At 38.1% G+C, this 13,842-nt stretch overlaps 1 protein-coding gene and 1 long non-coding RNA gene across 5 annotated transcripts in view; one reads left to right on the top strand and one right to left on the bottom strand.

The window, feature by feature from the left end:
- GPC6 (glypican 6) overlaps positions 1-13,842 on the top strand; it is an 807,879-nt gene that overhangs the window by 611,665 nt on the left and 182,372 nt on the right. The window lies entirely within an intron of this gene.
- Positions 1-13,842, bottom strand: part of LOC308188347 — a 107,802-nt gene that overhangs the window by 14,958 nt on the left and 79,002 nt on the right. For all 3 annotated transcript variants that reach the window (XR_013945429.1, XR_013945430.1, XR_013945431.1), the window contains one exon: positions 1-13,842. This exon is cut by the window's left edge and continues 14,958 nt beyond it. This is a non-coding gene — a long non-coding RNA (uncharacterized lncRNA).

Raw genomic sequence — 13,842 nt, 5'->3', positions numbered from 1 at the left:
TGCTTCCAGAAAGATCTGTTCCGTGATCTTCCCAGGCACAGAGGTGAGGCTCACTGGTCTGTAGTTCCCCACATCCTCCTTTCCACCTTTTAAAAATGGCAGTGATGCTTCCCTTCTTCCAGTCACCATGGACTTCACCTGACTGCAATGACTTTTTGAATATGATGGAGAATGGCTAGGCAACTCCATCAACCAGTTCCCTCAGGACCCTGGGATGCATGTCATCAGGACCCATAGACTTGTACCTGTTCAGTTTCATCAGGAGGTCTCAAACTTGTTCTTTGGTTACAGTGGGAGGAACTTTGCTCCCCCAGCCCCTGCCTAGAGGTTCAGGGACGCAACACGACCAAATTCCACATTAGGATTTTAATGTGTGTGTTTTGGGTCATGTTAATGACCTTTAATGAGCCAAAGGTTACCATAGATCAGTCTGGAATCTTTCTGCAGCTGTTTTTCTTGTTGTTGTTTTTTACCTTTCATCCCTTATGTCCCTCACTTCTGCTAGCTCAAGGCTACCAGTCTCCCTGTTTTCTTTAAGGTTTCCTTATTTTCTCAGCTTAAGACTATACCAGGCTACAAGCCTTCCTATTTTCTTCAAGGTTTCTTTGTTTTCCCTAGTTTAAGACTACACAGATATCTGGTGGTTGAAGTCCCCCATCAGGATAAGAAATGCTTCTTGCACCTGAAGCAAGAAGGCATTATCAACACCTTTTGCGCTATTTTGGTGGCACTGGTTCTAATCAGGTGGTTGGTTGGTCCGACATTGTATGGCTGTCCTTTCCTGGGTCTTGAACTTTATGCATATACTCTCTTTTTTTCCAGACCCAGAGCATTGTATCTGTTGCACAGAGGCACTTTGGAGGCAAAGGGGGGTCTCCTCCTTCTGCTCCAAGCAGAGGCATGGGTCTAGCCTCCTTTGTCTTGTGAGTTAGTCAAGGCCATCAGCTCAGGACTGGAAGCTAGCTTACCTTCCCCTTGCAAGGACTTAAGGCAGAGCTGTCACTCAGCCCATATCAGCGCACAATACAATGCATCAGTCTCTCACCTGGGTTCCTGGATACAACACTGCCTGGTGAGCTCCTCTCACAACATGGCAGCTTGCTGGAAAAGTTCATCCAGCTGGGCATATGCTTGAACACATGATATCCACTGCTGCCTTCAGGCCCTAGGGGGACTTGCAGGTTCTTGGAGTTTCTTGTGACTGAGGTGTCTGGGCAGCTCTTTCAGTCCTCAGGAGGCCTGCTTGGGTGTAGATTGTGTCCCCTCTGTCTGGGTTTAAGCCTCAGCACAGCAGTTGCAGCAGGTACATTTTTGTTTCAGCAAAAGACTGCTTCTTGTTGCTCCCAGAGGAGAAGAAAGTGGCCCACCTTCACCCTCCCAGTGAGACCTGCTTTGTGAACTGTCTGTATGATGCGCCATACCCTGTTTGGTCATCCTGTTCACTACGCTCCTGGTCACTTGTACTCCCTAGAGATTGCCTTTGTATGCATCAGGGTGGCCAACGCTCCTCCTGGCTGATTGACTCGGCAAGTTACTGAAATATACTCTTTAAAATAAAAAGTAAAAATGGTATTGAATTAGTAGTTACTGGATGTGCACTCTCTGCTTTTCTTTACTTTTTACTGAAATTCTATTGAAATTAAGAGAATAAGTAGCTATTAAATTGCCATAGAAATCCTTGCAGAAGAGTTGGAATTCAAGGCAAATTAGTTAGTTACAAAATGTCACTATTCAATGGAAACAGGGTAGCTATTGAATTTCCTTCATTTCAGTCTCAGTTCCACGGCTATTCATCTGTAAAGTGTTTTGGTTATCTATCAGATTATTTTAATTTAAACAAATCTAGGTAAGAGAGCAACTTTCTTTTGTTTGATTCCTATTTGACTAGAATTTTGCTGAAGGGTGTAAAACAAGCTCACCAAGTCCAAATCTTCGTAGGTGACCTCATTAAAGACAAAATTTTAGAAGTTAGTTAATTTATGTGAATGGTAAGAGAAAAAGTACAGAGTTGTGCTACTCCGTTATATCCGTATATTTTATTTATTGTTTTTATTTATCAACTGAAAGGGTATGGGAGGTGAGTGAGCATGCTCAAAGAAGTATGTTGGGAAAAAAAAAAAAAGTAATATTAAAATGCTCTTACATTAAAAAGCTGTATTTAAGCAGAGGCAACAAGCTGCTGCGTGAAGAATGGCAGCTGTAGTTTGTTTATTTGGGGGAAATGAAGAAAATGGTTTCACAGACTTTAGAGAAGTGCCAGGAATATGAGTGGGCACCATGCCAATCAAAACATCTTTTTGAATACTACTATTTGAAAGAAATTATATCCAACACTCTGCAAATGTATATATCACCTTTCAGTAAGTAAGATAAACACATAGAGATAAAAAACAGGCCTTTGATTATCACATTTTTTTCTTTACTTGACCATCACCCAGCAGAACAACAGGTTTCTTCCTGCTTTCCTAATATGTAAACTAGAAAATTTTTGCAGTATTCATGGAGTTAATGTGGATGACCAGTAACCCAGATCCAGCACCTGGATTAACCTAGTCTGAATGTAGACTGGTCCTCGGCAAATCCAGATTTGAGCCTTATTGGATTCCTCTTTCACTCATGGGCATTGATGAGATTTCTAGGCCTATCTTACAGGTATTTGTTCTAAATTAAGACAAACCATTTTCTAATTATTGCAGTGAATTGTGGGTAAATTGCTGTCATTTGGGGCACCTATAAGCATTGTGATGACCTACACATCCCTTCTCATTATTTGAACAATTAAGCTTGAATCTCATTATTAAGTGGAGGATTGTCTGACTAGTGAAAGGCAATTTTTTACCAATGCATGCCTATTCCCACAACAGCATCTTGGAGTAGGGGAGTTTGTATGGGTTGGAAATTCAGGTCATGCCAAAAAAAGCATTATATCTAAGTGAGAAGTAAAGCACAGGATAAGTCACAGGATAACAGCAAAATATTTTTACTACAGTTAGGGTTCAATTTAGTTTAGGTACTAATATCTGCTTTACATACTAATTACAATATAAAAATAGCAGCAGAGGATTGAGCCTAGGCTTTCTGTCTATAGATTTCCCCAGGCTTCCAAGTGAGTCTTGTAACTGTTGGTGATGGCCCAGCCACATCTATTGGTACCTGTGAAGCTAGATTGGATATTCCCCAAATGGATACCATCTTTCTTCATGCTGCAGTGTAGATGGAGACAAGGAATGGGTTAATTACCTTTTTTTCTATGGAAAGAAATACACAACCAGGAAGAGCTGGTGAATAAGAATGTTAATCTGTTTGATTTCCAATATGTACAATTCCTGCAGGCATAAGCCTGAAAAGAGATTAATTATCACAGTTTAGGGCTTATGTACTCATAAACTGCTACTAAGACATCTCAAAATTCCCAGAATGATTCAGACTCTGCCTCTCCATTACTGACTTTCAATCTAAAAAGGCTTATTCAATTCCCAGTTTTTAAGGCCATAATTTTTAGATTTCAGTATACATTCAGAGGAGTTATCATGACTATCTGCAATTTCCAATAAATGTGTTGAATTGTGCCTTTAGGAAGCTCTAGCTTAAGACAGCTGAAATTATTTGTTTCTCTGCAGGGACTCACTATGTATATAATATATGTAGTAATGAACTGTAAGAACACAGGAAGCAAACAATGCAGATCTCACGGGCTCTGAGCAGCTGCTGACCAATAAAGATTGCACCCAGGCTTTGGGGTAGATGTGCAATTGTCATGCTTTTACACAGAATTCTAAATGTTGCCTGAAGGTGTACCTTCATTATTAGCTGATCTAAGTTCACGTTAGCTGATTCTGTTTCAGAAAATAAGGATGTCAGACACATGTCCTTGCACTTTTTTGTGTTCCTGACCCTGTACTAGACAGTTAGCAGGGCCAGAGGGCTAATCTCTAGGAAAGTCAATCCAATTTTATCTTTTTTTTTTCTTTTTTCCTTCCTTTTTTATTATTTTATTTTAATGTGTTCAACTGAGTTTGTTCTCTGATTTGGTTCTCCCTGTGGTCTTGAGTTTTTGCCCCATGAAGGGGCAAACTCACCACACATCCCCTGCCCACAAGGGAAGGGATGTGTGATGAGCTAGGAGACCTAAATAAACAATTTAACAACACTCTAGGGTGTTCTGTGTTCTAATTTCTTTCACTTCATTATCCTCATTTATAACAACAACAAAAAATAGATTTTGAATTTAAAACCTTTTAATCCCTTTCCCACAGCAAAGGATCTAGCCAGATCCACTTCAATGATTCATGATATTGAGGTGTCCTGTCACTTTTGACATTCAGGAGACAACATTATACCCAAAAACTAACAGCTGATCTCCCTCTTCTTCCATGAAGGAGACAAGGAGGGCCTGAAAGTCTCCTCCTGTGCGTTCTTCCATCTGAAGAAAGGATCTGTCACTGCTGTTACTACCGTCTCAGATGGGAGGGGAAATTGGTGCCAGGGCCATGTTTTCTCCTAAGCATACGGCCTGGCACAGAGTGGGAAGGTGTGATAGAAAACACTTCCAGCCCTGTGAAGGCAGTATCTGAGCAAGCTACATTTGGGAATCTCTGGCCGTGATTTCACATTTGGCACCTGCCCTGCTTAAGCTGGGTAAGGCAGTGATGGCAGCCAGTTGTGCGTGTTTGTACCACTGTCTCATCTGCAGTTCCCTGGTCTTGTGATCCTGCACACAGACAAACAGCCTTGCTGACACAGAGCACAGAAAGGCAGTATGTAGGAAATAAGCTGTGAGGGCTTACAGGAGAAGAGTATGGGAGGGGAGAGAAAAAGGGCCCCATGGGCCAGTGGTGTCAGTAGAAATGCCAATGAGACTGTGATTTAGAGAAGAGTTTGATGTTACAGAGATATGAAGCTGAGGGTAACTACCATGAACAGGTTGGTCACATTTCTGCCCTCCCCATATCTTTCTGCCACATCTCTTTGAACAGCAGTGGAGCCTGCAGAGAGATGATTGAGACCAAAGCCATTAGGAAGTTAACCCAAAGCTGGGATAGGCTTTCTGCTGCCCTAGCTACCTGAATTAACTCATATGCCACAATATCACCTTATGGCAGAAGGAAATAATTCAGGACAAGAGGAGGAATGAGGATTTTGTCTGCATCAGTAGATTTTTAGGTGGATTTAGCAGTAGCATTCCTAAGGTGAAGCATCCTGAGAGGGATGAGCTAGTCTAAGGTATGTACACTGCCAAGCAGTGAACCCTTTTCCCAGCTATGTGCTCTTTTTGTTTCCCTTTTCAAGATCTTCCCTCCAAGCTGAATCAGCCAAATAAGCTAGTAAAAAAAAAATAACTATGCATGGAAAAAAATGTTTGAAATTCTCTACCAGCTTAGTAAGTAGCATCAGCTCAAGCAAGGAGTGTCCATTTCAAGTAGAAATGCAAATCATAACTTTACAAGAGATGGCTGAGTTCACCACTGATTAAAAGGGGTCTTGTCACTTATTCCTTCTCCATTACTGTAAGCTCTTCTGGCTGAATATTTGGCCTGACTGCCTCCTGCACTTTGATGCTGAAAGCAGGATTTTGTGAACAGGACCATTGCCCAAGAATGAAATAATTCCTCCACCTAACCTTTTTTTTTTTTTCGCTGTCCGGGTTAGTTTTCTGGTTGATCACTTAGTTGTCTTGGCTTATTGTCTAACTGTATCAACTTCCAATGTATGCTCTAGCCACTACAAAATAAACTGTGAGTGCTCATAACCTGGAGTGAGAATGAGAGAGGGGGATCTCCCAGACTGTACTACATAGTTAAAAGCTCCAAACTGTAGCTCCACATTCAGTGCCTCCTTTCAGTTCCTCCTTACAGTTATATGCAGCACCGTGATGAAAAAACATGAATCTGCTTAAAGAAAATAAGCTGTCACTCGCTTTATATACTTGCCAAATACATGAGTTTATTATTCCGGTTTTATTGTTTGGTAGATAATTCCTGGTTCATGGGCTGTCTTATACAAAGAAGAAAATCTGTTATGTATAATTTTCTATTTTTGAATTCAGATGATTTGTTCTGTTTCATACTCTAGTATGAAGAAATAGTGGTTTTGTTTTATTTTAATATTCAACTAATCTTATTAAAGACTTATCACAGTACCATACAGATTAATGCTATTTTTATGTATACTGTATCCTCCTATATGCAATGAACCAAAATATTTTATAGATTCAAATATGTTTATGAACTAGAAATAATGAAGAGATAAGGAAAAGAGCAATCAAAATGGTGAAAAAGGAAAAAAAAAAACAGATGCTTTCTAATGTGATTTTGAATAGTGGGCTGCTGAGCAGTGATATGTAGGAAAACTGAGAGAAGGTTCCAGGTTCCAACATGAGTAATGGTAACAAAATAAAATAAATAAATAAAAATAAAAATAAATTCAAAACAAAACAAAACAAAACAAAAAGGACAAAGAAAATTATATTAGACCAAAAGAGTAATGAAATATAAAGCACAAAGTCTGGGTAGTACCTTGCAGTAAATGTGTCAGAATATTACAAAAGGCCAGCTTTAATCTGGATTCTGAAATTAATGCTATATTTAATGTATTTATTCATCATTGTATGCATAAGAAAATATGAGTATTTATGAATACAGGGCAACACTTCAGAAAGCTTTGAGAAAGACTGCTTCATCCCATCTGAGAATTCTGAGAATCATGTTAAGAACCCCTGTCTTGCCTTGTGGCTTGTTTTTGTTTGTTTGTTTGCTGTTGTTGTTTTGTCCTGTCTTTTTCTTTTTTTGAGGTGTTTTTATAAGGAAAACAGAATCGCAATAGCAGGTTTGGGTAATCAGCGCTGACAGTAAAATTGAGGAAATGCTTTGCTAAAGGATCTGAAGATGAAAACTATCATCAGATACATTAAAAAAAAAAAGTTATAATTTAGGAAGAAGTGTCTTCCATCTTCCAGATTATGAGTATTTCAGGTGATGAAATGTTATTTCCTCATAGCTGTGTTTTAAATAGCTGGGTTGCTTTTTCTATACATACTAGCAAGAACTAGAACAAAATGATGAGTACGTGCACATAAGGAAATATCATTTAAGATAAAACTTATACAAGGACAATAAAATGTAATTTGTCAAAGGACAAAAGGTGCAATCTTGAGTCATTACAATAACCATCTCTTAAGCAGGAAATGGGGATTTCCCACTTTCTATAGGAGTGACCTAGACTATATTGGGATTACATACTTCTACTACTGTTAGCATATTATCCCTTTACATAATAAAGCCATGGTTTCAGCTTGATTTTTAATAGGAAATTTCAACGCATTAAGGTTTCATTGAGCTACATTTTATCTTTAAAAGCTTTCTGTGTTGCTAGTATGTTGCTACAGCCTTTTAAATATCAGTAATATTACGTTACGTTAACTACAGCGAACTTAACAAATAGATATTTTAGTTAACAGTGTTCTATCTCCTAAATAAACATGAGGTTTTCTGTTACCAGAATGTTCAACACTAGCACATTTCTGAGATAAGCATGAGCACATGAGGAGGACTGTAATTACAGCAATTATGGAAAAGTAATTTACTGGTTATATAAACTGAACAGCTTTGAAAGAGAGTGGATCAACCATAAAAAGAAGTTCAATATTGAAAATAAATATTTTGGGATCTGCAAAATGGTTGTTATGTGGATAAGCAAACTGTAAGCATTTTGCCTAAAGTGCATATATTTTCATTTTGGAGGTCCTTATAAATATAAGTTTGTGTTTTATAAAAAAAGACTTAGAAATGTTGGAATTAGAGAGATATATGCAAATCTGTCGTTTCCCATCTGGTATATACTTAGGGCTTACTAAAGAAACAAATAAGTATAGCTAAATTTACATGTCTTTGGAGGGAAGAAAAAAAAAACTTTTACATTTTGAAATAGGTAAAACAATTATTTATTTAAAGGAAAGTTGAGAAATTCATATGTTAATGCCAGAGCATCCAATGAAGAATTTGGTTATCTAAAGACAAATCTGATCCAAATCCATCTCCCAGAAAATAAATGACGATTTACATTACATTTAGGTGGCTCAGAAATGAAATCTACATATAAACAGTTATGTTCCAGCCCAGTAACATTCAACCTTAAGATTTCAATGTTTGGTAAAAAGAACAACTGGGGTTTGTCAGCTGTTTTTAAATACACTGCAAAATGGGATTAAGCAAGTTCATGTATCCCATATAAAATTCCTAAAGAGGTTTGTGTCCTCACCAAATGGAGTACACAAATTTTCAAGAGTACATAAACAGAAGAACGAGTACTGTGTTCTAGCTGAGATTTTTATCAAATCAGGCTAATTTTTGCAGTGGCTACCTTTAAAGCTAGGACCATACTGCAGATAGGTGTGCTCTGCAACAGACTCCGCAATCCCGCCCTCCTGACTGGAGAGCATACGCTTCTGTGACTCCATCTTTATGTATCTCTGTGTCTCTATACCTGTGGCCCTCAGGGGTCTGCACTGGGACCAGTACTATTTAAATCTTTGTCAGCCACATGGCATTGAGTGCACCTTCAGCAAATTTGCAGGTGACACCAAGATGAGTGGTGCAGTCAGTATGCTTGGAGGAATGGATGCCATGACCTTGAAAATCTTAAGAGCTGTGCCAACGGAACCAACACACAATTCAACAAGGCAAAATGCAAGGTCCTGAATCTGAGTGAGAACAATCCCAGACATGAATACAAGCTGGGTGATGAGTGGATTGAGCGCAGCCCTGCAGATAAGGACTTGGCAGTACTAGTGGATGAAAAGCTCAACGTGAGCTGTCAATGTATACTCACAGCCCAGAAAGACAACCATACCCTGGGGTGCATCAAAAGAAGCATGGCCAGCAGGTTGAAGGAAGTGATTCTACCACTCTACCTGGCTCTCATGACACCCCACGTGGAGTACTGCATATAGGTCTGAGGTCCCCAGCCTAAGACATGGACCTGTTAGAGCAAGTCCAGAGGAGGGCAATGAGGATGATCAGAGGGCTGGAGCACCTCTCCTATGAAGACAGGCTGAAAAAGTTGGAGTTATTTAGCCTAGAGAAGAGATATCTCTGGGAAGACCTCAGAGCTCCTTTCCAGTACCTAAAGAGGGCTTAGAGGAAAGCTGGGGAGGTACTCTTTGTCAGGGAATGTAGTAGTGACAGGACAAGGGGTAACAGTTCTAAGCTAAAAGATTTAGATTAAATATTAGGAAGAAAATCTTTACTCAGAGGGTGGTGAGGCTTTGGAACAGGTTGCCCAGAGAAGCTGTGGATGCCCCATCCCTGGAAGTGTTCAAGGCCAGGTTGCATGGGGCTTTGAGCAACCAGGTCTAGTGGGTGGCATCCCTGCCCATGGCAGGGGGGTTCGAACTAGGTGATAGTTAGCGTCCCTTCCAACCCAAACCATTCTATAATTCTATGATTTTATCTTTCCCATGAAAATCAGAAATTAGGTAGGAGAGCTCTGCACCCCCATTTCCTTCCGGGTGGAGATGGAACATAGCCTGAATGCACTCCCAGGGCCTAAGAGACACTTCAGCATCTTGAGTTTAAACAAAGCTTAAATGGTCTATTTGTGGTAAGAATGGTAACATGTAGATCTTGCTTACATGTCAAACCAGTGCTGCCCTAAACCTAACATAATTGATTAAATAATAATAATAATCTTTCTTTGATCTAATGCCTTAAAATGGATGGTCTGATTATCAGTTGCCTGTTACCTGCCCATTGCAATTTTACATTCACATTTGTCTCTGATTAATAGCATCCATTACAAGCACTGGGCATATTCCACAGTCAAACTAAACCACATGGCAATTGTATGTTCCATTGCCTTGTAGTAAGTCACAGCATTTAATTGCATTATCACAATACTAAGCTATTATAAGAAAGTCAGGAGCAAATAATGAGGTCTGAATAACTATTTATAGCCATTCAAGCTTTGGGGACTGTTACATTTGAAACTGTCACTTATACTTTGCAGGGAGAAAATTAAGATTTCTGTCTGAGTTAAATGCTATTGAAAACTAGAGGGCTGGGCCAAAATTATTATAGAACATAAACTGCTTTAAAAACAATCCTACTGCTATAAATGCTTCTTTTTATATGAAGTATTTGATGGAAATGGATTGCAGTTACTCTTGACTGTATGAAGAAAGGTACCCTGTAATGTTTTAAAAAGCTCTTGTATTCCACCTTTAAAGATTTGGTGTATTAACTTGGCAGAAAATGGCTTATAAGAAGACCTTACTTACATGAACGACAAAGCTGAAGAGTTCTGTATGCTATGGGAAGAGTATATCACTTTGTCAGTGGGAAAGAAAACAGGTACCAGTGGGAGATCATAAAATGAAAAAGGAGTTTGCAAGGGGATGAAATACTGTAACACTTGGTCCTTCATTTTGTAATATGTCTGGAATTCTTCATTCCTATTTATAATCCATGTTTTTAAAATCAGTGAAGCGGAGCAAAATTGAGAATAGTAGAAAGGATACCTATTTGTATAGATGCCTATCTTACTAACAATTTTCATTCAATACATCTGCTTTCTTAATTGTATTTTTAAGGAGCAGTCCTGAAGAACTGCATAGGTGTAGAAATGAAAGGGCTCTTCAGATATCTAGCAGACATTTGTATACAATAATGTATATTGTGATGTGTGATTTGTATTGTAATGTAAATACAAGACATCCTAATTGATGTAATCTGCAATATAATGTTGCTGGCTTTAACTGTCTAGCTCTACATAGAATGAAATTCTACACCATGGAAGGTATAAATTAAGTTTTAAAATATATAGAATAACTCAAAGCATTTCTGATTATTCCAGAAAAATTCAAATGTTCTCAAGTTTCACCAGGGAAGGTTTAGATTGGATATCAGGAAGAATTTCTTCGTAGAGAGGGTGATTAAGCATTTGAACAGCCTGCCCAGGGAAGTGGTGGAGCCCCATCCCTGGAGGTTTAGTGATAGGACTTGTTAGGCCACGTTAGAAGGTCTTTTCCAACCTAGATGCTTCTATGATTTTATGAATGGAAATACTTGTATTATCTTTAATATATCTTTATATATCTTTAATATATATGTCTTCTTTAGACTATTTGCTTTAAAGTAGCTTCATTCAAGTAAAAAAATACTCTCCCACAAAAATAGTCTTGTAATTGAACAAAATGTGATTCATATAAAAAATATATATCAGGAAGATAAGCCCAACTCTATAGTTGAAATGATTTCATTCTTTCTGAACACCACAAAAACATAAATCAATCTCCATTCATATCCCAGAATTTATTATTCTTTTAAGAATACTGTCTGCAATTATTGTGGAAAAACAACGAACTTTTTCAGGATTTCTAAGGCTCAACAGGCCAAAGGTATCCATAATCAAATAGAGCTTGAATTCCATTTGAGGAACTGTTAAAAAATCTCATTTTCTGCAGCCTCTTCTGACTTTGACCATGTTTCTTCCTAATGGATTTCTTTGATGGAAAGTGAATGAAAAGGATTGCTGGGTGTTGTTTTTGAATACTATGTTCTTGTACAAATTTCTGATGTAAGAATTTCAAGTCAACAGAAAAATAAGACACAAGTTCTTGCTGCAGTGAATTAAAAAGCAAGTTATTTCAATTTTCTATTTTTATCTAAGTAGGAAGCTCATCTAGTTAAAGGAAGATTTAAGATAAAGATAATTTTCATGTTTAATTTGTTGTAAAAAATGCAAGGAGTGAGTAATATGGCTTTGTATCACCTTAAATTCAACTTGATCCAAATAAATATTATTTTCTTACCAATACTGAAAAGCAGGTACTAAAAATTGAAGGAAGGTGCTGGAGATTTATTTTGGGGTGACTAGACAAGACATTCATTTGTAGGACAAATTATAAGCAATAAATTGAGCCTAGGTATTAAGAGGTGTATATGAGAGGCTTAGAAACCTAATGAGGTTTAGAAAGGTATGAAGTTGATGAGGTGGAGAAATGCAGAATGTTATTCTAAATGCCAGCACTTATAGATGAGGACATGCTCTGAATGCTGTTGTGAAGTGAGAGAAATACAGTCTGGTTTGGATAAAGGGAGAAAAACAACAGAAATTGAAAGCAAGCCTTTCAGTTCAGTATGGAATAACATGACACCATGCTGAACAAATCTTTAAAAAAAAAAAAAAAAGTAGCTGTGATTCTGAAGGTCACAATTCACTCCTTTGGAATTAGCCTGCTTATTTCCATCTTCTGTAGGAAGGCCAGGTTACTTCTACTGTTTCTCCCAGACAGAATTTGCTAAGACAGAGCAACAGTCTGCTCTTTCCTTTTCACATGGGAAATACTATTAAAAGACCTTCACTTGTCTCTCAGTGACACAGGGCTCTCTTTTTCCCTTTGTATATCTCTATTATCTTGGGCCCTGAGAGAGTCAACTCAGCAAAGCAGAGTAAGTTTATAAAGAGCAACCTTGCATTGAGCTTGAGATACATTCAAAGATGGGATCATTGTTTTGTGATAATGACAGTCTTTGTTTTCTTTGTGCATCTTAAGGTGAGCAAAATTCTTGTCTGGCACATGAGAAAAGCAGAGAGAAGGTGAGCTAAGTAACAGAATCTATGACTGACTGACTATAGGGTGCAGAGAGCATTTCCAGTCCAACAATATAGACATAGCCAAAATAAACATTAGGAAATACATGCAAAAATTTCAAAATGCAGGTGAGATCAAGGCTTGTAGAGAATATGTAGGTAGGCCTAAGATATACGAAGTCCATCTGCATACTGAAAACAGTAGCAAGATAAACATGAGAAGAATGACACCCAAGGGATGTGGTAAAGAGGCAAATTAGTGGGAGAATGCTACTTCTAAGTATTTAGAGTGTAAACACATTGAGAAAAGATTGTGCCCTCTAATGGATTTATTAATTTTCTTGCATATCGTTGAAATTATCTGCTTGTGAAGGAGACCTGTTACCAAAAAAAAAAAAATCAGAATTTACAAGATGATTAAAACACTCCAGTGGCATACCAACAACCAAGCAAAAGTTTTTCTTTCTGAAATGTCAAGGTAGCAAATTTGAATATAGGTGATCCATGGGGGAAGAAAATAGATTTCTTATATATTTCAGATTTGGTCAAGTTCATAAGAGCCAGTAAACAGTGTTCTCAAGGGCGTATATCTTTCTAATGGAATTTTACTGAAGATTGATTGCACTACCTTAATAATTAGAAGGTCTTAATAAGGGGTTTACCTTTGACAAATAGTATTGTTAGAAACTACCATGCACTTGTTGTAAGCTAATAAGGTTGAAGTGTCAAGAATGCATTTTAATCTTGGTGTTACATTATAATTAGAGGTAATTAATAATCCAGAAATAATTACCAACAGAAAACTCCAATCCCTTCTCACTGTTTAAGAAATTCTGTACAGAGTATATGTGAGGTATATCCATAAAAGAAATCTTCATAAAAGGTAAAAGACGATTTCACTCATTTTGAATCAGAGTAGGGGAAAAAAAATGGACAATAAGGCTAGAAGCCACAATCACAGACTCAGCATAGAACACTCTCCAGCAGAGTGTCTGCATATCCAGAGGTAGCAGGGACATGAGCTGAATCAGCATACTTACACACCCCAGGGCTGTAGTTTTATGTACTACATCTGCACCTATGATGTAGTTGAGCTGTTGTCTGCTGGGCTGGAAATGCAGGGCTTCATGGAAGCCCATTCCTGATGTGCAGACTGTTACAAACCTCTCAGCTTCTTCATAAGGTGATATTTCTGTCTTTCTAAGAAGGACTCTGGATCATCGTTTCTGACCAGCACTGATCATGTTAACATCA

Source organism: Anser brachyrhynchus, assembly GCF_964034855.1.
Source record: "Anser brachyrhynchus genome assembly, chromosome: 1".
NCBI lineage: Eukaryota > Metazoa > Chordata > Aves > Anseriformes > Anatidae > Anser > Anser brachyrhynchus.
Note: the sequence above shows the minus strand (reverse complement) of the source record. Positions and strands in the feature narration are given on the sequence as shown.